At 36.7% G+C, this 24,654-nt stretch overlaps 1 protein-coding gene across 1 annotated transcript in view; it reads right to left on the minus strand.

Moving 5' to 3' along the window:
* GPC5 (glypican 5) overlaps positions 1 to 24,654 on the minus strand; it is a 1,486,194-nt gene that overhangs the window by 100,891 nt on the left and 1,360,649 nt on the right. The gene's annotated exons all lie outside the window — the stretch shown is intronic.

Here is a 24,654-nt window from a genome sequence, read left to right on the forward strand (position 1 = left end):
TGCAGGACAAGAACATAAATGAATGATATTACTCAGTTCACAGACTTCAAATACTGTGACTCATTAAAAACACTTATGGGTAAATTGCCTGGTATCTCATTTTCAAGATAAAGAAATGGAAGACAAAGGAAGTATATGGCAATGTCCTTTCAGCCTAGACAAAACTTTCCCAACGTCACATAAATAAGTTAATTTTGTCTTTGTCAGTGCCGACGAGGGGCAACTTGATTTTAAATTATTATTATTTTTAGTATATTTGAACTTTCCATATCGATATAAACTCTGCCCAACTGAAGATAAGGGTTCTCCTTTAAAAGAAATGATTCAAAAATTTTCATTATCAAATGAACAAATTTTAAAAGTATTTTTCCTTAGGAAAAGCAAAAATATTCTGATGGTAATCAAATCTCTCATTATGTCTCAAACCTGGAAACATTGAGCTTGTTTCCTTTCTGTACTACATTGGGCCACATTCAAGAATAAAACAGAAGATAAAGAGAAGCTACTACCTGGAAAGGTACAGAGTGTAGTGATGTACAGGGTGGGTGCATAGGTGCTAAGTTTCTTCAGTCGCATCTGACTTCTTGCGACCCTATAGACTGTAGCCCTCCAGGCTCCTCTGTCCATGGGATTCTCCAGGCAAGAATACTAGCGTAGGTTGCCATTTCCTCCTCCAGGGGATCTTCCTGACCAGGGGGTGGAATCTGCATCTCTTATGTCTCCTGCATTGGCAGGTGGGTTCTATACTATTAGCACTACCTGGGAAGCCCGTTATAAGGCAGGGGCCTGATTTAGTTCTGATCAGCAACGATTCAAAGAGGAGTAGGTGGAGGTGGTTTCACAGTCTAGGAGCTCCAGGAAGATGGGATCTATGTATTTTTCAACTTTGGAATAACTCACACTTACGCAATGTCAGAAACCTGAAAAGCTTTTCAGAATTTACCTTCAGTACAGAATGTGACTTTTAAATCACCCTTGAAAAAATACACAGAAGCTATCAGTTAGGCAAGAAGGAAAGGTGCCTCAGGTAAAGGTATAAGATGCTTGCAAGATGTGGGTTGTTAGAGACCTAAAAGACTGTATTTGCCATGCTGGGTAGAGGTGATGTGGCTAGAGAAAGGTGAAGGGGGTTAACCCATGAATGCTGTTGTTTGACGTGTGAAAAATGTAGGAATTTTTTCCTTGGGCCTTTAAAAGCCACTGGAGTATCTCTGAAAGATAAACTTTGAGATCAAGGAACACTGTTGTAAAGAGAGAATGTGAAATGGCTTGCTAGGCAATTAATCTGGTGGCAAGAAAACCAGGTTGTAAATCATTGTACTTTTCTCAAGAAAACTTATAAGACAAAGGATGGAGGGATAGATTTTGTATATTGCAAAATAAGACGTGATTTCCTTAATTATTTGGTGAATTTCATTCTAACAACTAAATATACAGGAAAATCATAGGACACATCTGAAAATTTTAGTAGAAAAATCCTTTTTGTACATGTTCAATTATCTTTTCAGAATTTATTATGAAGAAAGTGAACTCTAACCTCAGAAATATATTTCTCTCCTGCTCAATAAGCAGAAATGCCCAGAAACTTTACAAACAAAGTGGGGGGAAAATGTAATACAAAAAACTCTAGCAGCTCATAGAGTAATGCTTCCATCTGCAATTAGGAGATTATAAATTCACAAAGAAATAGAAGTGAACATAAGAATTAAATCCTACCATTAAAACTCATAAGCTGATAATAAGTATTAAAGACAATGTATATTTCATTCAGAAGTAATATGTGGTTCTAAATTCTGGCAACATTGCTTTTTCCTATTATTTTTCTATATTATAGGAAAGAGTATTTTAATGGAAAATCTCTATTTCTAGCAATTTGTTTAAAAGAAGATAGACATTTCAATGTAATAGGAATATAATAAGAACAACAGGCTCTGAATGCACAGACTTTTAATGAGAATGATCATTACTTGTTTTCCATTATAGTTTGGTGCTAATTTAAGTGCCTGCTTCCTTGGGGGACAAAAAAAGGTGATACACAGAAGAGCTGAAACATTATGTGTTAAATATGTATCTTTGATTTGATCTTTCCTGTATTTGGCAGGGGATACATTAACTAGAAAAAACTTTTGTCATAATAAGTATTTTTGATCAATTTAAAATTGAACAACAAATACTGAGCATTTACATGGTCTAGGCACTGGAGCTTATCTTCCACGGAGAAAATCAGAAAGCAATGAATAAACAAATTACTATATGTGAATTGGTGATAACAACTATGAAGAAAAATTAGGGTGAATGAGATTAAGAAAATTATATTGGGAGGGGACTAAACTAGGCTAGGTGATCTGAGAAGTTCTCTTATAATGTTTGAGCAGAGAACCGAACAAAAAGTACTCAAGGTATCTGGGATAAGAGCTTTCTATATGCTTACAGCAACAATTGTGCAGGTCTTACGCATATATTGTATTTCACCTGTCCATTGATCTGTAGTGAGGCCAGTTTGGTAGCACAGTATGAACAAGGTGGATGGTAATAGGGATTGAGGCAGAACTTTGTACATTACTGTGAGTGAAATGCAGTGACTTTGGGAATTTTTGAAGAGAGGACTTGGTTTCCATCTTAAAATGATCACTCCAGCAACTGTGGGACTAGACTCAAGGAATAGAAAAGAAGGTTGGAAACAAGAAGCCTGGAGGTTATCGCAGTGGTCCAGGTGCAAAATGATGGTGGCTTAGGCTGCAATGATAGCAGTAGGGTTTTTTCTTTATTTTTAATGGTTAGAAATACATCTGGAAACTTAAAAATCTAAGATTTCCTATGCGATTTACTCAGTGTATGAAGTTTTAAAAAAAGAGGAGTTCATTGTTTCCAGCATGAGCATCTGAAGAATGATGTTGCTATTTTCTGAGAAAACTAGGAGAGAAGCAAGTGTGTGTGTGTGTGTGTGTGGGGGGGGGGGGGGGTCAGCAGTAGAGATGGGAAGAATCAAATTTGCCTATTAGGTGTCAAAATGGAGATGTCACATAAGCAGATGTATATGTGAGTTTGGATTTCAGGAGAGAGACTAAGCTGGAGCTATAGACTTAGGGTCATTTATAGGTGTGGGGTTTGATGACATCATCTAAGGAATGAATGTAGATGGACAGGTAGGAGACTGTCATTTAGAGGTAGCTGTGTCAATCGTTAATTCTTCAGAACAACTGGATATGAAAAGATCTTCTGAAAGATAAGTTAGACTTTCTTTCTTGCAATAGGTAGAAAGGTGATCCTGAGAATCCTATGAAGCCAGGGAGAGAGCATAGAATGCCACCTCAGCTAGAAAGCTCTTCAAATTCCCTGCCAAGGTGGTGTCAGACAAGGCTGAATAGACAGGCTTTTATCCCTGCAAAGACGTAATGAGGTCCCACTCTTTTGCATTTGTGGATACCAGAGGAGAAGACTTCACCCCTTTCCCACTAAGGGAGTGTCAGTAAAGATTTGCAGAGATGGAGACTCTTTCACTCCCACCAGTGATAACAACACCCCCACTGTCCTGATGTTAGTGAAGGCCCAATGGTGTTAGTTCTAAGTCCAGGGGACCTAGAACTCCTAACCCCACAAGAAGTAATGACAAAAAACTGCCTCCCTCACCACGGTCAGCTGAGTAAGTAGAGAACCTGGACTTTCACCCACACCTCTGAGTACCCAGGAGGCACCCTCCCCTGCAGAAGTGCTGTCAGTGGAAGCCAACAAAACCAGTAGCTGAACAAGGATCTAGAGTCTGTTAATGTAATACCCAAGGTGTCTGGGTTTCAAATGAAAACCACTCCTCAAACCAAGAACCAGGAAGATTCAAACATAAGGGGGTAGGGGAATGTTAATCAATAGATGCCAATACAGAGATGAGAAAGATGTTAGACTTATCTGATTAAGGTTTGAGATAAGCCATCATGAGAATGCTTCAGTCAGCATTATGAACCTGCTGGGGGCAGATAAAAAAAAATAAAAAGTCTCCACAAAGAAACAGAAAATGTAAAAAATAAAAAAAAAAGAGGGGTCAGCTAAGATATACAGGATGTAGTTTACAGTCAGCAGAAAGGTTATTTTAAATGAAAAGAATATCATGGTTAAAGTTATGGATATTAGAAAGTTCATAGTGTCTTTTCTGAGGGGAGAAGTTTTAGGATAAGAAAATAAGTGAACCATCAGGAAAATAAGATCTAATGGCATTCTTTAACTCAGTAATTAAAGTCTTGGATTAGGGTCTGAATTACAAAGGGGTTTAAGCAATGCTTCTGCTGTAAAGAAAATGAAAATCAAGCTAATGAGACAGGACACACATACAAACACATTTAAGGAAAATGTCTTCTTGATGAACAGATAGAACAATATAGTGTCACTTTGAGAATGAGTGAATAGTATTCTATCATTTGGGAAGATCCCCTGGTAAAGGAAATGTCAACTCACTGCAGTATTTTCTGAAACATTCCATGGACGGAGGAGCCTGGTGGGTTACAGTCCATGGGGTCACAAAGAGTTGGACACGACTTAGCAACTAAACTACTACCTCCACCACTAAACTGTCATTTAACACAATGTGATTAAACTGAGGTTCTCTGACATTTTTTTAGATATATCACATTTGAAGTTTTAAGTAATCTACAAAATAATGTAAACATACCGTGTGCCCTAGCCTCCTGTCTGAAGACTGCAAAATTATTTCATTTGTGTGTTTTATCATTCATTGCACTGTAATCACGTAACACTACTTTATTTTAGTGAACTGATGAGGAAAGAATCCAGGTGGACCTAAGAGGTAAATGACGCATTTGAAACCACTGAAGGTAAATGACGGAAGCACATGGAAGGCATGAATGTTTTGGAACATTTTGAATGTAGAGAAGTTTTGGGAGGATTACATCACCTCACAATACAGGGCATTATTTATAGTCCTGCCATAATACTGTGTTCCACGAGATGATGTAACCTACCCAACACTTTTCTTAGGCTTGTCAGTTTACAAAATGTAGCAATTATTCCAATATTCACGTAGTGGGTGGAATTTTTTTTCATTCATCACAATCATTTGAATTATATTAGCTTCACGATTTTGTTAGTATTAGTTGACAATTTATTTGATTTCATAGTTACAGAGGGTCTGTAAGAAGGAGGCTTTATACATGGGCTAATGACAGTACTTATTTACATTACACTATAATGAAAATCTCTTAGGTCAACCTTGGTGATCTATGGGGTGTGCTTGCTTTTAAAATGGATTCTTGCATTCTTGAAGAAGGAGAAAGAGTGATTTAAATTGTTCTGCAGAAGACTTGGCTAATGCCATCAGAGGTTTAGGGAGTTTATAGTAGATGGAGTGCAGCTGGGAGAGGGTGGACCAGGCAGGCATGTTAGCTCATCAGAGCAGCCAGGGCTCCGGTGATGAGAATATGAATTATGAGCAGCAGAGGGAAGACAGTGGGAAGGGTGCCCAAGGACTCCCACTGGTCAGTTTCGGGAACTGGTAAATCAACAGAAATGAAGGAGTGGCTAGGGGAAAATGGGGGAAATATTTTGTTTCATAAAAATAAGGTAAATCAAGCAAGAGGAACAATAAAAACCTCCTTCTTCCACCCAGAAAGTTTAAGTGAAATTAGTATTGTGCAAAGAAAACAGTTCAAAGATAAAACTGAATTACATAAGAACAAAATTTTGCAAAGGAGCACAGAATAGATTAGAGGACAAAATGACATGAATGGAAATCCAAACAATATATAACAGCCGCCAGAGGAAAGGGAATTAATGAACCCTCAAAAATTAGGCTCCTGAAGTGTGGAGTAAAGTAGATGAAAATTATAAATTTTCTTAAAGCAAAGCCATTCATCATGATGGACTCCTAGGCAAGTTTTAAATTCTACAGGGTATCAATAATCAGTAAAATATGCAAAACCTACAGTTCATTTTTAATTTACATTTTAGATCAGCCATTGTATCTATACTTTGAATTCTATGTGAGAAAACTGCAATTATGTTAGATAACAAGAGAAACATCATTTTGTTATTTTTGTTTTTTTGGCTAATGCATTTTGTTAACATTAATCCATCTAGAAGGGACGTTTTCACGTATTCTCTAGGGAGATGAATGAGCTGGATTTATAAATTTTGGACCCCAGATTGTGGCTGGTTTCTTTATATATTACTTAAGAATATATCTAGTAAGTGGCAATAATTTTGAGCCAAAAGACACCACAGAAGACTATGATTGCATACAATTCTGTCCTATGGAGATATAAGTCATGGTAGTGTTTACCTCTGGGGTTGGTATTGCTTGGCTACAATGTGGACAGTATTCGCTCTTGTGACCAGGGGTCACACAGGTATATATGTAAAATTTCGTTGAGATGTACACTTAAGATTAGAGCATTTTATGTATGCTTCCAAGTTTCTATTTTACCTCTTTAGACAATGAAAAAGAAAGAAGAATCAGGAATTCATCTGTATGTCAGTATAGCCACCAGAGAAAGCAGGAATACATTTATCCCTTTCTAAAGAGAAAGAAAGGACAGAAGCAGTATGGACCTAAGAGAAGCAGACTTAGGAATTAAAGGACTTCAAGGAGATCAAACCAGTCCATCCTACAGGAAATCAGTCCTGAATATTCACTGGAAGGACTGATGCTGAAGCTGAAGCTCCAGTAGTTTGGCCACCTGATGTGAAGAGCTGACTCATTAGAAAAGACCCTGAGGATGACAAAGATTGACGGCAGGAGGAGAAGGGGACAACAGAGGATGAGATGGTTGGGTGGCATCACCGATTCGATGGACATGAGTTTAAGGAAGCTCCAGGAGTTGGTGATTGACAGGGAGGCCTGGCGTGCTACAGTCCATGGGGTTGCAAAGAGTTGGGCACAACTGAGTAACTGAACAGAAGAGAAGCAGAAGATATTAAGAAGAGGTGGCAAGAATATACAGAGGAATTATTCAAAAATGATCTTAATGACTCAGATACCATGCTGGTGTGATCACTCACCTAGAACCAGACATCCTGGAGTATGAAGTTAAGTGGGCCTTAGGAAGCATCACTATGAACGAAGCTAGTGGAGGTGATGGAATTCCAGCTAAGCTATTACAAATCTTAAAAGATGATGCTGTTAAAGTGCTGCACTCAATATGCCAGCAAATCTGGAAAACTCAACAGTGGCCACAGAACTGGAAATGATCAGACTTCATTCCAATCCCAAAGAAGGGCAATGCCAAAGAATGCTCACACTACCACACAGTTGCACTCATCTCACACGCTAGCAAAGTAATGCTCAAAATTCTCCAAGCCAGGTTCCAACAGTACATGAACCATGAACTTCCAGATGTTCAAGCTCAATTTAGAAAAGGCAGAGGAACCAGAGATCAAATTGCCAACATCTGCTGGGTCATTGAAAAAGCAAGAGAGTTCCAGAAAAACATCTACTTCTGTTTTATTTACTATGACGTTGACTGTGTGGATCACAACAAACTGTGGAATTTTATTAAAGAGATGGGACTACCAGACTATCTTACCTTCCTCCTGGGAAACCTATATACAGGTCAAGGAGCAACAGTTAGAACCGGACATGGAAGAACAGACTGGTTCCAAACTGAGAAAGGAGTACGTCAAGCCTGTATATTGTCACCCTGCTTATTTAACTCACATGCAGAGTACATCATAAGAAACGCTGGGCTGGAGGAAGCATAAGCTGGAATCAAGATTGCCAGGAGAAAATCAACAACCTCAGACTTGCAGATTACACGACCTCAATGGCAGAAAGTGAAGAGAAACTATAGGGCCTCTTGATGAAAGTGAAAGAGGAGAGTGAAAAAGTTGGGTTAAAACTCAACATTCAAAAACAAAGATCATGGCATCTGTTCCCATGGCAAATAGATGGGGAAACAGTGGAAATAGTGAGAGACTTTATTTTCTTGGGCTCCAAAATTACTGCAGATGGTGACTGCAGTCATGGACGTAAGGCTGTGAAAAACCTAGACAGCTTATTAAAAAGCAGAGACATTACTTTGCTGACAAATGTCCATCTAGTCAAGCTATGGTTTTTACAGTCATGTATGGATGTGTGAGTTGGACCATAAAGAAAGCTGAATGCCGAAGAATTGATGCTTTTGAACTGTGGTGTTGGAGAAGACTGCTGGGAGTCCCTTGGACTGCAAGGAGATCCAACCAGTGAATCCTAAAGGAAATCAGTCCTGAATGTTTACTGGAAGGACTGATGCTGAAGCTGAAGCTCCAATACTTTGGCCACCTGATGTGAAGAGCTGACTCTTTCGAAAAGACCCTGATGCTGGGAAAGATTGAAGGCAGGAGGAGAAGGGGACGACAGAGGAAAAGGTTAGATGGCATCACCGACTCAATGGACATGAGTTTGAGTAAACTCCCGGAGTTGGTGTTGGATACGGAAGCCTGGTATGTTGCAGTCAATGGGGTTGCAAAGAGTCAGACGTGACTGAGCGACTGAACTGAACTGATAAGACCATTGTTAGTTTTTCCCTTCACTCTGGCTGAATTCAATTCAGAAATACAAGAACCCATTTTGGACTTTATATTTTATCCAGACACTGTTTAGTGAAGTAGCTCAGTCATGTCTAACACTTTGCAACCCCATGGACTGTAGCCTACCAGGCTCCTCCCTCCATGGGATTCTCCAGGCAAGAATACTGGAGTGGGTTGCCATTTCCTTCTCCAGGGGATCTTCCCAACCCAGGGAACGAACCTGGGTCTCCTGCATTGCAGGCAGACGCTTTAACCTCTGAATCACCAGGGAAGCCCAGACACTGTTTAGTTTTTCTCAAATATCTGTATATTGTCGTGGTGTTGGGTAGATGGGGTTAGGTTGAGAATGATCTATTAAGATTTACAATTTGGGTTCTTGATTTTTTATTCTTAAAATTTTTATTTTATATTGGAGCACAGTGGATTAACAATGTTGTATTAGTTTCAGGTATAACAGCAAAGTGATTCATTTATATATACACATGTATCCTTTTTCAAATGCATTTCCTATTTAGGCTATTACAGAATATTGAGCACAGTTTCCTGTGCTATACATTAGGGCCTTGTTGGTTATCTATTTTAAATATAGTAGTGTATAAGTCATCCCCAAACTCCCAATTTATCTCCCTCTCCCACTTGCCCCTTCGGTAACCATACATTTATTTTCTAAGACTGTGAGTCTATCTATTTTTAAAAAAATAAGTTCATTTTGTATCATTTGCTTTAGATTCCACATAGAAGTGATATCATATGATATTTGATACAGATGTCATATAATTTGGGTTCTTAAATTTAATTTGAAGAAAAGGAAAAATTAGAGGTAGTTAGAGAATTTGAGCAATGATTGAGGTACTCATAAATGGTGGAAGTGGAAAGAACTGTAGAGATCTTCTATATCAGGAGTGGTAAACTCTGGCCTGCAGGCCAAATTCAGTGTGCACTCTGACTTGTATGGGCTAAGATCAAGGATGAATTTTATAGATGATATAGGTAATTAATTTGATGAAGGGGACATTGACTTTGTACTCCAACTCAGCAAGAGTATCCTTCCTCAAAAGGGTTCTATTATTTTCATTAGTAGACATATACAACAAAAAATTGTCTTATCACTATTACTGTTTTAAATTGTCAAGAAAAAGTATTTTTTCTATTTTTAAATAAATACCTGAGTAATATCCTTGATTCTGCTTCCCACGGAGCTTAAAATATTACCATCTACACCTGTAGAGAAAATATTTGCTGATCCCTGACCTATAATCGTGGTTCTCAAACTTTATTATGAATCAGAATCAGCTGGAGTGCCTGTTAAATCACAGCTATCCTGGTCACATTCCCAGAGTACTGATCCACTGTGCCTGCTATGGGGACCAAGAATCTGGATTTCTAACAAGTTCCCAGGTGGTACTGATTCTGTGAGCCCTGACATTACATGTTGAAAACAACTGATCTAGATCAGTTTCTACACTAGAGGAAACTGAGGCCCAAGAAATTAAATCACCTGTCCAGGTCAGAGCTCTAAGGTGGCAGAACCATATGGCAAATAGAGATTTCAGTCTCAAGTTTAGAGTTCCTTTCAGTAGAACCAAACTTGTACAGGCCTAATGAATTACACACAGTTCAGCAATGAATTAAGAGAGAAAAGTCAAACTGAAAACTATTTGTCTGTGGAATGATGTCTCCAGGGTGCAAACCCTATTGGTTTGCAGGCCTAATGACTTTTGAAAGCTGTTTGCAAGGCTACATTAAGCAGTCATTAGATATATTCTTAAATTCATCAGGCTGTAAGCAACATGCGTCTGGCCCAGAATCAATAAGAAGACTATGGGGATAATACCTATGTGGTGAGTTTTACATGGCAGCTTATTAATCTAGTGAGACTGCTCCATACTGATGTCAACAAAATCAGCAAACTGCCCATGGCTTCTTATTCTCAATGTCCTTTCTTGTCCCCCAAATAAATGTTATAAAGTCCGGGGGAAAAAAATCTCTGAAAAAATTTAAGGGAAGAGCTTGGTCATTTTGTCAGCATTAGAGAGTGATTTTTGCAATTAAATTCCACAAAGTGTGTGGCATAGGTCGTGACATATTAAATCAAATTTTCTATGACTTTTGCTTGGAAATGAGAGAGTGAAATTACTTTATCCATTGTAATGATGTAAATTTTAAGTCTTGAATCCTTTCCACATTAAATTGAACAATTTATTCCCATTGAATTTTGGCTTATTAATTGTTATAGGTAAAGAGAAAATCATTACTCAATATTATGAAAAAGAGAAATAAGATCAATATAATGTGTAACATTCCTGAAAATAAGTACAAACAGAGGTGATAACAACCCATCTCATGGCCAAATGGTTGCAATGGTCAAAGAATGGCCACTCTATGTTCAGAGCAATTGTCCCTCATAGTATTCTGCCTATGGTAATCATAATCCCACAGTTCTTGCATATACTATTTGCCAATGTTATAAGCACTTAGATGTTTCAAATCTTCACAACAATTCCATCAAGTAAGTAAGTTATCATTTGTATTGTTGTCACAAGGGATGGAAAAAATAAGAAATTAGGTTATTAGTAAAGTAGTGATTCTAAATTAGGACAGGCTGGCATTGTGTGCCTGATGGGAGTACACATGTAAGTCTCCAAAATGAGATATTTTTTGTGTCACAACTATAAGGAAGGGAGTACCACAAGCATCTAGTGGGTAGAAAACCAGGGATATTGCTCAGCATCCTCTAACACACAGGACAGCTCCCACAACAAATAATTGTTTGTTCTGAAGTGTAATTGATGTTAAAATTGAGAAACTCTGGCTCTAGAACCTTTGCCTTCCACAATATCTAATTTAGAAGGACCAAGACTCCTTCCGAAAGTGACTTGATATATAAATTTGGCAGCTGCTAGGTAACTCCTCAATATATCTCTTAAGTAGAGAAGGTTTCTTGTATTTGTTAGACTGGGTGCAATACTAGGCTGCTTTCTTTTCTATAATGTTCCAGGTTTCACAACTGTAGAAATTAACCAAATATTAAGATTTTATGAGTTTGGAAGGTCAGCTTCTATCTTCTTTCTGATTTATTTTATGGAAAAGAACAATGAGGTTGTGATGATCAAAGATTTTAGCTAAAACCTTTTTCCCCTCAAACTTCAAAAACTTTCAGCTGATAGTATATCTAGTCAGTAGGTGTATGGAACGAAATGCTTATACTAAGACTTTAACCATTTATTTTCCTTTTTGTATATATATCTGACAAATTGAACTTTTAAAAATCCTTTTTACACATTTGTCTCAGCCTACGGCTCTCACTTATAATAATCACCAATTTATTCTCTGAATCTATGAGTTTTATGTATATGAGAGAGAGAGCACAGTATGTGTCCTTCTTTGATTCATTTCACTTAGCACAATGCCCTCAACGTCCATTCATGTTAGAAATGGAAAGATTTCATTCTCTTTGTGGCTGAATAATATTTTAACTACTAAATATCTCTCTGAGTTATTCCATACTGCTTTCCACAGTAGCTGCATCCATTTATATTCCGACAGTGCAAGAGGGTTCCCCCTTTTATCCGCCTTGTTACCAACACTTATTTCTTGTCTTTTTGATAATACCCATTCTAACAGGTATGAGGTGATATATCATTGTAATTTTGATTTGCATTTTCCTGATGGCATAATGATGTCAAGCCATCTGTGTTTCATCTTTGAAAGAATGTGAATTCAGCTCTTATGCCCGTTATTAAATCAGATTTTTTTTGGCTACTGAATTTATGAGTTCTTTATGTATTTTGGTTATTAGACCTTATCAGATTCATCATTTGTAAATATTTTCTCCCATTCAGTAGGTTGCCTTTACATTTTGTGGATGGTTTCCATTGCTGTGCAAAGCTTTTTAGTATGATGTAGTCCCACTTATTTTAATTTGAGGACAATATCCCCAATCAACATTTGTGCAAAAATCCTCTACAAAATATTAGCATTCCATCCAAAAACAGAATACACATTCTTCAAGTGTACATGGAACATTCTCCAGGATTGAGCATATGCTGGGGTACAAAGTGAGCCTAGGTACATTTAAGGAAATTGAAATCACGTCAAGCATCTTTTCCAACTACAACACTATGAGATTAGGATTCAACTATAAAAAATATTACAAAAAAACACAAACACATGGAAGTTAAGCTTAATATGCTATTAAATAACCAATGGATCACTGAAGAAATAAAAAAATACCAAAGGTAAGTGAAAATGAAAGCACAACAATCCAAAACCTATGGGATACAGCAAAAGCAGTTCTAAGAGGAGAGTTTATAGTAGTACAATCTTAACACAGCCAACAAGAAAAATCTCAAATAAACAACCTAGCCTTACACCTAAAAAAAACTAGAAAAAGAACAAACAAAACCCAAAGTTAGTAGAAGAAAAGAAGTCATAAAGATCAGAGGAGAAATATATAAACAATACAACTGAAAAGATCCATGAAACTAAAAGCTTGTTATTTGAAAAGATAAACAAAATTGATAATACTTTAGCTAGACTCATCAAGAAAAAGAGAAGGCTCAAATTAATAAAATTGGAAATGAAAAAGAAGTTACAATGGATACTACAGAAATACAAAAGATCATGGGAGACCACTATATGCCAATAAAATGGACAACCTGAATGAAATCAACAAATTTTAGAAAGGTATAGTCTCCCAAGATTGAACTAGTAAGAAATAGAAAATAGGAACAGACCAGTCACAAGTACTGAAATTGAAACTATGATTAAAAAACTTCCAACAGAAGTCCAGGACCTGATGCTTCACAGGTGAATTCTATCAAACATTTAGAGAAGACTGAACATCTATCCTCAAACTCTTCCAGAAAATTGCAGAAGAAGGTAAACTTCCAAACTCATTCTAATGAGGCCACCATCACCCTAATTCCAAAACCAGACAAAGATATCACAAGAAAAAAAAAAAGGCCAATATTATAGATTACCATAGACACAAAAATCCTCAACAAAATACTAGCAAACTGAATCTGACAATACATTAAAAGGATCATACAAAATGAGCAAGTAGGATTTATCCCAGAGATGCAAGGATTTTTTGATATCCACAAATCAATCATTGTGATACACTATTATCAACAAATTTAAAGAATTCAAAACCATATGACCATCTCAGTATATGCAGAAAAATCTTTTGACAATATTCTTCATCCATTTGTGGTTAAAAAAAAAAAAAAAACACTCCAGAAAGTGGGCATAGAGGCAATATACCTCAACATAATAAAAATCATATATGATAGACCTAGAGCTAACATCATATTCAGTGGTGAAAGCTGAAAGACTAAACAAGTTCAGTAAAGTTGCTGGATACAAAATCAATACACAAACATCTATTGAGTTTCTACACACTGACAAACCCTCAGAAGCAAAAATAAAGAAAACAATTCCATTTATAATTGCATCAAAAACAATTTAAAAATTACCTAGGAATAAATTTTAAGCAGGTGAAAGATCTATTAATTAAAGAAACTGAGGAAAGTACAGATGAATGGAAAGATATTCTATGAATATCTTGAAAGAATTGGAAATATAAACATGATTAAAATTGATAACACCCTACACAAAGCAATCGACAGGTTCAATGCAATCTCACTGAAAATTCCAATGGCATTTTTCAAGGCAATTGAACAAATAATCCTAAAATTTGTGTGGAACCACAAATTGATGCTTTTGAACTGTGGTGTTGGAGAAGACTCTTGAGAGTCCCTTGGACTGCAAGGAGATCCAACCAGTCCATTCTAAACGAAATCATTCCTAGGTGTTCCTTGGAAGGACTGATGTTGAAGCTGAAACTCCAATACTTTGGCCGCCTGACACGAAGAGCTGACTCACTGAAAAGACCCTGATGCTGGGAAAGATTGAGGGTGGGAGAAGGGGGCGACAGAGGATGAGATGGTTAGATGGCATCACCGACCCAATGGACATGAGTTTGGGTGGACTCTGGGTATTGGTGATGGACAAGAAGGCCTGGTGTGCTGCGGTTCATGGGGTTGCAGAGTTGGACATGACTGAGCAATTGAACTAACTGAACTGAACTGAGCTGAACAAAAAAACCCAAATAGCCAAAGCAATCTTAAGAAGCACAAAGCTGAATGTATCATGCTCCCTGATTTCAAACCATTCTATCATGCTAGAGTAGTTAATACATATGGTACTGGCATATACACAGATACATAGATTAATAGAACAGAGAGCCAAGAAATGAATCCATACTATGTGGTCAGTTAGTTTACAATGGAGGAGCCGAGAATATGCAATGGGAGGACAGTCTCTTCAATAAGTGATTCTGGGAAAACTGTGCAGTCATATGCAAAAAGAATAAAACACCACTACTTTTCACTACATATAAACAATAACTTAAAATGGATTAAAGACTTGAATGTAACACCTGAAACCATAAAGCTTAAAGAAAACAGGTAGTAAGCTCCTTGACATAGGCCTTGGTGGTGGTTTTTGAATCTGGCAACAAAAGCAGAAATAAATGAGACTACATCATACTAAAACTATTATTATGTAGGTACTTCTTCAAATGTTTCCACGGATTGGCACAGACATGAAACAGTTTGCTTCCTCAAACCCAGTCTTTGTATAGTGTTAGCTCACAGTAGGAAGAGAAACATGTTCATATCTTAGGTTGTACTTCTAGTAAAAGGTGAATTGTATTATGGTATAGCAAAAGGTTTCTAAGTATCAATTTTTCATAAACAGTACATTTTGTCCTTCGTTATATCTTAGAAGAGCTATTTCCTACTGGAAGCATGTCTATTTTAAGCAACTGGTGAAAATAAAAATCCTAGAACAATGTAAGTAATGTTATTTTCCTCATTCTTTTTTGTTTCTATAGAAATGCTTTTAGTGTGGGAGTGTTGTAGATATAGTGTTGTTGAAGGTCACAAAACATACATATCACACTTGGCAATAAACAAGAGAGACGATAGGTTAGCTGATGGCTCAGATCTCTGAGAGGGAAAATGCAATAACATGACGCTGCACAGAGCTATACCCTTTCCATTGTTTTTGAGTTTGTACCCAGTTCAAAATAAACTGAATTTAAGGATTAGTTCTTTTTGGGACTAAGGGTCATCTTAGCCTAAGTGATCACCATATCATTTAACTACTTGGAGTGGTACAGTGATTCAAGTGAGCACTAAGGAAGTAAAGACTAAAAAAAAAAATTAAGAAAGACAGTTTCCTTTCATGAAACTAGAAAATGCTAGTTGTACTGCTGTACCTGGTCCCTAATTCCTCTTAAGACTTATTGTCCTTTCATTTTCTGTGTTACCTGCTATGTTTTTCACATTATTTTTTTTCCCTCTTCTTATATTACCTTTTTTCCTCTGTAATATTGCTTCAAGGAGATTTAACTCAAGAAAGGAAAACTGAAAATGATATCTGCTTAGTTTCTCAGTCATGTCAGACTCTTTCCAACCCCATGGGCTATAGCCTGCCTGGCTCCTCTGTCCATGAGGATTCTCCAGGCAAAAATACTGGAGTGGGTTGCCATGCCCTCCTCCAGGGGATCTTTCCAACACAGGGATCGAACCCAGGTCTCCTGTGTTGCACATGGATTCTTTACTGACCAGGGCAACCCCCAAAATGATATAATTCACTAATGCCCAATATATAATTACCTTGAGTTTAATTTGTCTAGAGTATATCATCATAGGTTGGAGATCTCATCAATACAAAATGATGCAGAGGAAACATTTTCTTCTAGAATCTTAGGAATTAGCATTACTGTGTCTTTTTTTTTTAATCACTTTTTACACTGTGTAGAAAAGAAAACCTTAAAACTTTTCTAAATATTATTTGGAAATTAAAGAGAACATTATCAAGACACTCATTTAGACACTCCATTGAGATTATTCTGATTCAGCCTAACTTTTGTGTGTATGTGGATAGAGCTGAAAAAATATTCAGTCCAACTTTGATACTTGTGGCAATTATAAAGTTCAGTGAACCAGACTCTAACTTGGAGAGAAATAGTCTGGCTCAGGGACTTCTACTATAAAACTCCTATGGATTTTAATGGATGGAGAATCTGGTCCCATATTCTCCAATACTGGCTATAATTTATGATCACTATGAGAAAGGTGAGTTGAATTGTCTGAATATGTTTCTTCCCTTATTGAATTATACAAACTAGTGGCTCTTGGAATGGCAGGAATCATTCAGCATAATTAGACGTTGGTATACTTTCTACCTATGTGCCTCCTGCATTTCATTGAACTAAAATTATAGTAAATATGCCCATTGAAGTATGTCATTGGAAACCGGACAGAAGCATATTAAAGTTAATATTTCTATGTACTTTAGAAATGTTAAAAAGTTTTGTCATAATAAATTGACTCCTTTGTGTCTAAAGGATAAATAATAATAATCATGTTTAAATAGTGTCTTTACTTAACTATCAAAAATCACACAGGTCACACAACAAAATTAATGAGCTTACAAATATTGTGAGAAATAAAAGAGCGTGCATTGTTTTATCATAAAAAAGAAAAAATGTCTTGTATGTAACAGCATTCTACATATTATCAGGTAGTTAATATGATATGATATGATTCCACCTCTACTAGCAATACCTGGCAGTGATATGAGTGTGATGTAAGAGCATAATGAATATAATATACAATATACTCAAAGGATGGCCTAATGGTTCCTTAATTAACATCTAAAATGTGCTACTTCAAATAATAAGGAAACTTCCTTTAGCTTACATTCTACCAATTTGATATAAAGCAGCTATCCTGTTGATTTGGGTTTCCTGGAAACAGTAATCCAATAGATACCCTGAAATCCCTTAGACTATAAAAGAATCCAAGCATTTATCAGCATATTTTTGCCTGACCAAGAACTCCCAAAATGCACTTCAAAATGTCCCCACAATCAGTGGTCCAAGTGGTCTGAAAAAGCTGTTTTTTGTTTTTACTTCTGAAACAAAAAGTTTAAAACTGCTGTTTTGAAGTAAAGGCTGAAACTGAGAGTCTTCTGACAAAGTAATATTCAGAATTTCATTAGAACCTGAGACGTGAAAATCAAGATTCTTATAATGTTTACTCATTCATCCACGACATCCATTCATTCATTTACATCATTCTAGCAAACATTTAAGTGCCTGCTTGAAAGAGAATCAACCACTGGAAGCTTAAAATAGTTCTTATATTCATAAACCCAATATGTGGGAAAGGACATTTCTGTCAAAAATTAAAGACAGAAATACCCTTTGAAATTTGAATGTACTCCAAAATCAGCCTTTTATAATTTAAATAAAAATAATTGCATATTTTAACATGTTCTCTGGGTTGAGTAAAATACAGATGCTGTTTTCTTCAGCTTTTCATTTCAGAATAAAACTAGCCGTATGTTGTTAGTATTTTAGCAATAATGCTGTATATCAGACTAGCTTAAGTGCCAAGTTGATAGTTCAGGGTTCAAACTCAAGGAGAAACTGGCAGCATGTCATTTTCCCATTTCCTACTTTTAGGACCATTTCTTGGGGTCCTTGGGGATGGTCCTGAAAAAGCAAAGGAGAAAAGGAAAGATATAACCATTTGAATGAAGAGTTCCAAATAATAGCAAGGAGAGATAACAAAGCCTTCCTCAGCGATCAATGCAAAGAAATAGAGGAAAACAATAGAGTAGGAAAGACTAGAGATCTGTTCAGGAAAATTAGAGATACCAAGGGAACATTTCATGCAAAGTTGGGCTCAATAAAATACAGAAATGGTATGGACCGAACAGAAGCAGAAGATATTAAGAAGAGGTGGCAAGAATACACAGAAGAACTGTACAAAAAAGATCTTCACAACCCAGATAATCACAATGGTGTGATCACTCACCTAGAGCCAGACATTCTGGAATGTGAAGTCAAGTGGGCCTTAGGAAGAATCACTATGAACAAAGATAGTGGAGGTGATGAAATTCCAGTTGAACTATTTCAAATCCTAAAAGATGATGCTGTGAAAGTGCTGCACTCAATATGTCAGCAGATTTGGAAAACTCAGCATTGGCCACAGGACTGGAAAAGGTCAGTTTTCATTCCAATCCCTAAGAAAGGCAATGCCAAAGAATGCTCAAACTACTGCACAATTGCACTCATCTCACACGCTAGCAAAGCAATGCTTAAAATTCTCCAAGCCAGGTTTCAGCAATATGTGAACCATGAATTTCCAGATGTTCAAGCTGGTTTGAGAAAAGGCCGAGGAACCAGAGATCAAATTGCCAATATCCGATGGATCATTGAAAAAGCAACAGTTCCAGAAAAACATCTATTTCTGCTTTATTGACTATGCCGAAGCCTTTGACTGTGTGCATCACAATAAACTGTGGAAAATTCTTAAGAGATGGGCATACCAGACTACCTGACCTGCCTCTTGAGAAATCTGTATGCAGGTCAGGAAGCAACTGTTAGAACTGGACATGGAACAACAGACTGGTTCCAAATAGGAAAAGGAGTATGTCAAGGCTGTATGTTGTCACCCTGCTTATTTAACTCACATGCAGAGTACTTCATGAGAAACGCTGGGCTGGATGAAGCACAAGCTGGAATCAAGATTGCTGGGAGAAGTATCAATAACCTCAGATGTGCAAATGATACCACCATGTGGCAGAAAGTGAAGAAGAACTAGAGTGTCTTGATGAAAGTGAAAGAGGAGAGTGAAAAAGTGGGCTTAAAGCTCAACATTCAGAAAACTAAGATCATGGCATCTGGTCCCATCACTTCATGGGAAATAGGTGGGGAAAGAGTGGCTGACTTTATTTTTCTGGGCACCACAATCACTGCAGATGGTGATTGCAGCCACGAAATTAAAAGACGCTTACTCCTTGGAAGGAAAGTTATGACCAACCTAGATGGCATATTAAAAAGCAGAGACATTAATTTGCCAACAAAGGTCCGTCTAGTCAAGGCTATGATTTTTCCAGTGGTCATGTATGGATGTGAGAGTTGGATTGTGAAGAAAGCTGAGTGCCAAAGAATTGATGCTTTTGAACTGTGGTGTTAGAGAAGACTCTTGAGAGTCCCTTGGACTGCAAGGAGATCGAACCAGTCCATCCTAAAGGAAATCAGTCCTGTGTGTTCATTGGGTCACAAAGATTCAGAAACGACTGAGCTACTGAACTGAACTGAACTTGGGATCCTATGAAGTAGTTCAGTAGAGCATATCATATTAAATCATCTTTTCAGCAAGATGAAGTCTTTATTACATATTCACACAATTCATAGATTAGCTCAGGCCTCCATTTTTCTGGTTAGTTAAAATTGAAGTTGCTAAATAATTACATGCACGCACACACATTTTAATTGTGGAAAATAACTTGTAGTCAAAATGACTGCCTGCTATGTGTCATATCACTGGCTCATCTTATTGTTGAGCTACAAGCTTCTAAAAAAAGGATTTATAACAGAAATGCTTACAAGCTCTTAGCTATGGCACTGTGAACAGCAATATCATAATATATTGTAGTGGTAGACACCCAATCAATAGCAGCTCATTAAAGTCAGAAACATCGATTTAATCAGGGAGAATCTACATGTTTTCAATGATCAGTGGAAGGTCCTGTCTATCAAGGTCTAGTTCAATTCTTAAGTTGCCTCTGACATGTTAAAAAAGGTTTCATTAAGAGATTTGTGTGCAAGCTAATGTGAAGGCCATCTGTCATTTTAATATATGATCAATACAGTCCATAACCAGTGTTCAGACTCATTTACTAAGGAGAAAGGAAGAGGTCAGTGCACACCCCAGGGACCTGCCTATTATTTCCACAGCTCTCACTTGCACTCTCTCTTGAAAACATAAAGTGTCTTTTTCCAACATGAAACTAAATATAACCACTCAGAAGCTGTATCAAACTGTTATGTACTTGCTCTTTGAGTTTTACATTTTTCCTCTTTTTCTTATTAATTTCCCTTCCCTCTGGTTCAAAGGTATAATCCAGGAGAATGCCAGTTGGCTTTAGTGAATGCAGTGCTTTTAGTTCTTGAAAGCTATTTCCTCAGCCACAAAATAGGAATAATATAACTTACTCTGTGCTCATAAAGCTCAGGAGTCTGTTAAGCCAGTTTAACAAAACATTAAAAATCCATGTGTCAGTGAGGAATATTCATATATGTGATAATGACTGAGGAACCAAATTCTACTATTGTGAGCATTTAGGATGATATCATATTAATAAAATTATGAGATGAATACTTAAATAGAATGTCATCATCAGGATATCCAATGTTGGTCCTTAAAATCTGCCGTAAGGCCCTCCATATTGAGTAAATAAATGGAACTGCAATTAACTCACATTAAGCTTAGAATGAGACTTGCAGTTCTTGATAGACAAATTGGGTATAGTATAGTATAGATAGTAAAGCTATCTCACACAAATAGAAGGCAGATGGAGAAACCTATAGGAGTTCCTCTGCCTTCACAGGTAACTTCAAAAGGGCTATTGGAAAGATATATCACACCCATTATTATTTTGTGTGTTGGGGGGAGGAGAGGGGTTTGGGGGAGAATTACTTAAAATGCAAATAATAATTAAATACAGGTAGTTCTGAAGAAAATATTGTTAGTTCTTTAGGTTTATAAAGCCTTTCTATTTTGCTTTTATTACTTGAAAACTCTTACTTGAAATTACAGTGAGCAATTTATTTATTTTGAAGTTAGTTTCCAGAAAAATTAAGTCATAAATTATTAAATATTTAAAATTTCTAATGAAATTTGAAGTATCCCTATGAAGTACATCTTATACAGATAATGTATTCATTATGGCTTAATCTTTCAGCATGATAAAGTCTTTCAGTATGATAAAGTGAGATGTATGTGCTGAGTCAATACCCCATTTTGAGGAAAAAATTAGATGACAGTTTGGAGACCAATATTTTTATTGACAGAGAATGAATATTCTAGAACTTAAAACTCAAAAAACTGAGGGATTATATAAAGATGTGTTTTTCTGAAGGCTTGTGTTCATCAGTATTGCTGAATGCTTGGAGAATCTTTAATACAGAAATGAGCTCAAATTTAAAAAGAGGAAAATGTGAATGAAAAAAGAACCAATAAGATGTGGTATATACATATGTAAACACAGAGGAATACTGCTCAGCTTAAAAAAAAAAAAGAATGAAAAGTTTGCCATTTGCAGAAACATGGATGGACTTGAAGGTCATAATCCTAAGGAAAATAAATCAGGCAAAGAAAAGCAAATACTGCATGATATCACTTACATGTGGAATCTGAAAAATACAAAAAACTAGTGATTATAACAAAAGAAAGACTCACGGATATAAAAAACAAACTAGTGGCTTCCAGTTGGGGAGAATCCTGGGCAAGATTAGAGATAGAGGATAAGAGGTATAAATTATTAGGTATAAAATAGGCTACGAGGATATATTGTACCATACTGTTATTTATAATAACTATGAATGAAGTGTAACCTTTAAGAACTGTGAATCACTATATTATTAACCTGCAATTTATGTTGTACATCAACTATAGTGAAAGTGAAAGTGTTAGTCGCTCAGTTCTGTCTGATTCTTTGCAACCCCATGGACTGTAGCCCACCAGACTCCTCTGTCCATGGGATTCTCCAGGCAAGAATACTGGAGTGGGTTTCCATTTCCTTCTCCTGGATTGTCCCAACCCAGGGACTGAACCCAGGTCTCCTGCATTGCAGGCAGAGTCTTAACCATCTATCTGAGCCACCAGGGAAGCCATACATCAAGTATACTTCAATTAAAATAAGAAAAAGTAAAATTAAGAAAGAATCAATCACATACTTAAGTCAAACAATCGTTTAGAGTGTAGGGTACTTAAAGGTAACTTTATGTTGAACTTGATGTTTACGGAATCCATGTATGTAAGTAACTAACCTGACTTTGAAAAATTGAATTACTTTTTTGCTTGTTGATGATCAGCCTAGAAAGTTTTTAAAATGCCTGCCACTAGTCAAGAATATCATGAGTTAAAAATTGTATATTCATGATCAATGAAGTGAATAATAGTTATGAGCAAGACTAGCCAAGGACTTATAAATAAATGCTATTTTACCTCCATGACCAGAGGAATCAGCTTGTTCAGAAAGGCAATGCCATCTGGAGTGGCAAGCTGGCTGGAGGGAAAGTTTCAGGACCATGCCAAATCTCTCTAAACCATATGAGTCCATATGAATCCAAAAATGAAAGAAAACACAATTATCTTAGACCTAAGCTTTACCAAGAGACCTTCTGCATCACTGATTCCAGAGGACTGAAATTCAAAATAATTGTTCTGATGTGACTTAACATTTTCAAAGATGCCAGGTGTGCTGTAGAAATGCACCCAGTGCATGGAGATGTCAAGTGTGCTAATGAAGGACAGAAAGTGTGTGTTTCTCGCTACTGGCATCTCAAACATAAATAACCACCTAGAAGTAATCAGTAAAATACCTATATTGCATCTATGCTGGGCTAGCAGAGTCCTAATTTGCTCTGGGCAGTGGATGCCATAGAAATAGGGAAGATGCTGGTCAATATTGTGGATCAGCATCTGAAATCCCAGGTGACCAGAGGAGTAAATTTGATCTTTTTCATAAATAAAGCACCCTATAGATCTTCATATATTATTAGTCATTAATTTTTTTTTGCATTTAGCAGTTATCAATTTTTATATTATACATTTTAGGATATTGTATATAGTATAGACATACTGTGGAATGATATATCTCTATCTACCCACACCTATCTATCTATATTTCTATGTAAAAGTCTCGCTATTTTTTTCTCGGGCAGAGGTGCGGTATAGTCTGAATTAGACTTATTATCTTCTCTAGATAATTGCTCAATCCCATTAGCCACTGCTATAGCTCCATTGACCACTTTTTTCAAACCTGGTATTAGGTCATTGCTTTAACTGATTCCCTCAGTATCCTCATGTCTTTAATTTTCTGACCATCATCGCATGAATCCCAGTCTTGCTTGTCACACTATATACTTGGCAGCCTCTTTTTATCTACTCTGGCTATTCCTGAAACATCTGTACTTGAGCTCTCAAGTTTCTATCTGGTGTTTGTTTCTTTTTTTTTTCCCCCTACACTCTTCCTAAAGTCAATCTCATTTCTTCTTAAGCACTCAATTATTACTTACAAATCAATGATTCCATCATCTTCAGCCTTGATCTCTCATCTGAGTCCAAAGTCATTCAGCCTCTGTTTACTGAGCATCTTCTCTTTGATGCTCATGGATACTGCAGACTTGTCTCATCTGAAAGGTGCCTCAGGACTTTTTCTCTCAAACATCTTCTGTTCTTACTTTCCGTCTTTCATGGATGTTGCCTCTATCCATCTAGCTTTTCACACCAGGTAACTGTTATTTAGTCTTCTCCCTCATTCTCACATCTAGATAGTTACCAAATTTAGTGAAATTACTTTTGAAATCTGCCGGTCTGCTTCCTTCTGTCCCATGCCTAGTAATGTAGAGGATTATTTAACTTCTCTGGATCGCTGGATTATTGCAATATTCTTTCCAATCCTTTCTTTGGTCTCTAATCCACTTGCCACGCACCCACCACCACTGTATAACCCAGTTTTACTGAGGCTGGGGATATTTCTAAAGTTCACATTAGACCCTGTTTCTCCAGTGTTTAAAGCTCTCTCTAGCTTCATCTGGTACCATAGTAACCCATGCTATATTTGTACAATATGCAGGAGGTTATACTAAATGTCTTGCTATGTTCTGTACTGAGTTTTTGTTCACAGTGCTATGACTTCAGAAAACCTCCTTGCATACTTTCTTATTCACATTCTCTCCCATCCTGTGGTGGACAAGAGAGAGCACATATTTCTTTTAGACAGGCACACCTTCCTTCTGAATTCTCATATTCCTCTCCAGAAACAGAAACAACGATTGGCTCATTTGTGCTCTTAATGAAAGATACAAATATTTCTAGCATCATAGCAATACATGTCTATGATTACTATATAGGAAGCACCTTGAGAGGTAGATATAAGTTTACCAAACTTTTAAGTCCACATACATGGCAGTAAAAAAAAGATCACAGTGAATACTTGTTTGACATGAATTAATACTTAGTTGGTCATTTCTATAGTAATGCCTCAAAC

The sequence above is a fragment of the Odocoileus virginianus genome, chromosome 8, assembly GCF_023699985.2.
Source record: "Odocoileus virginianus isolate 20LAN1187 ecotype Illinois chromosome 8, Ovbor_1.2, whole genome shotgun sequence".
Taxonomy (NCBI): Eukaryota; Metazoa; Chordata; class Mammalia; order Artiodactyla; family Cervidae; genus Odocoileus; species Odocoileus virginianus.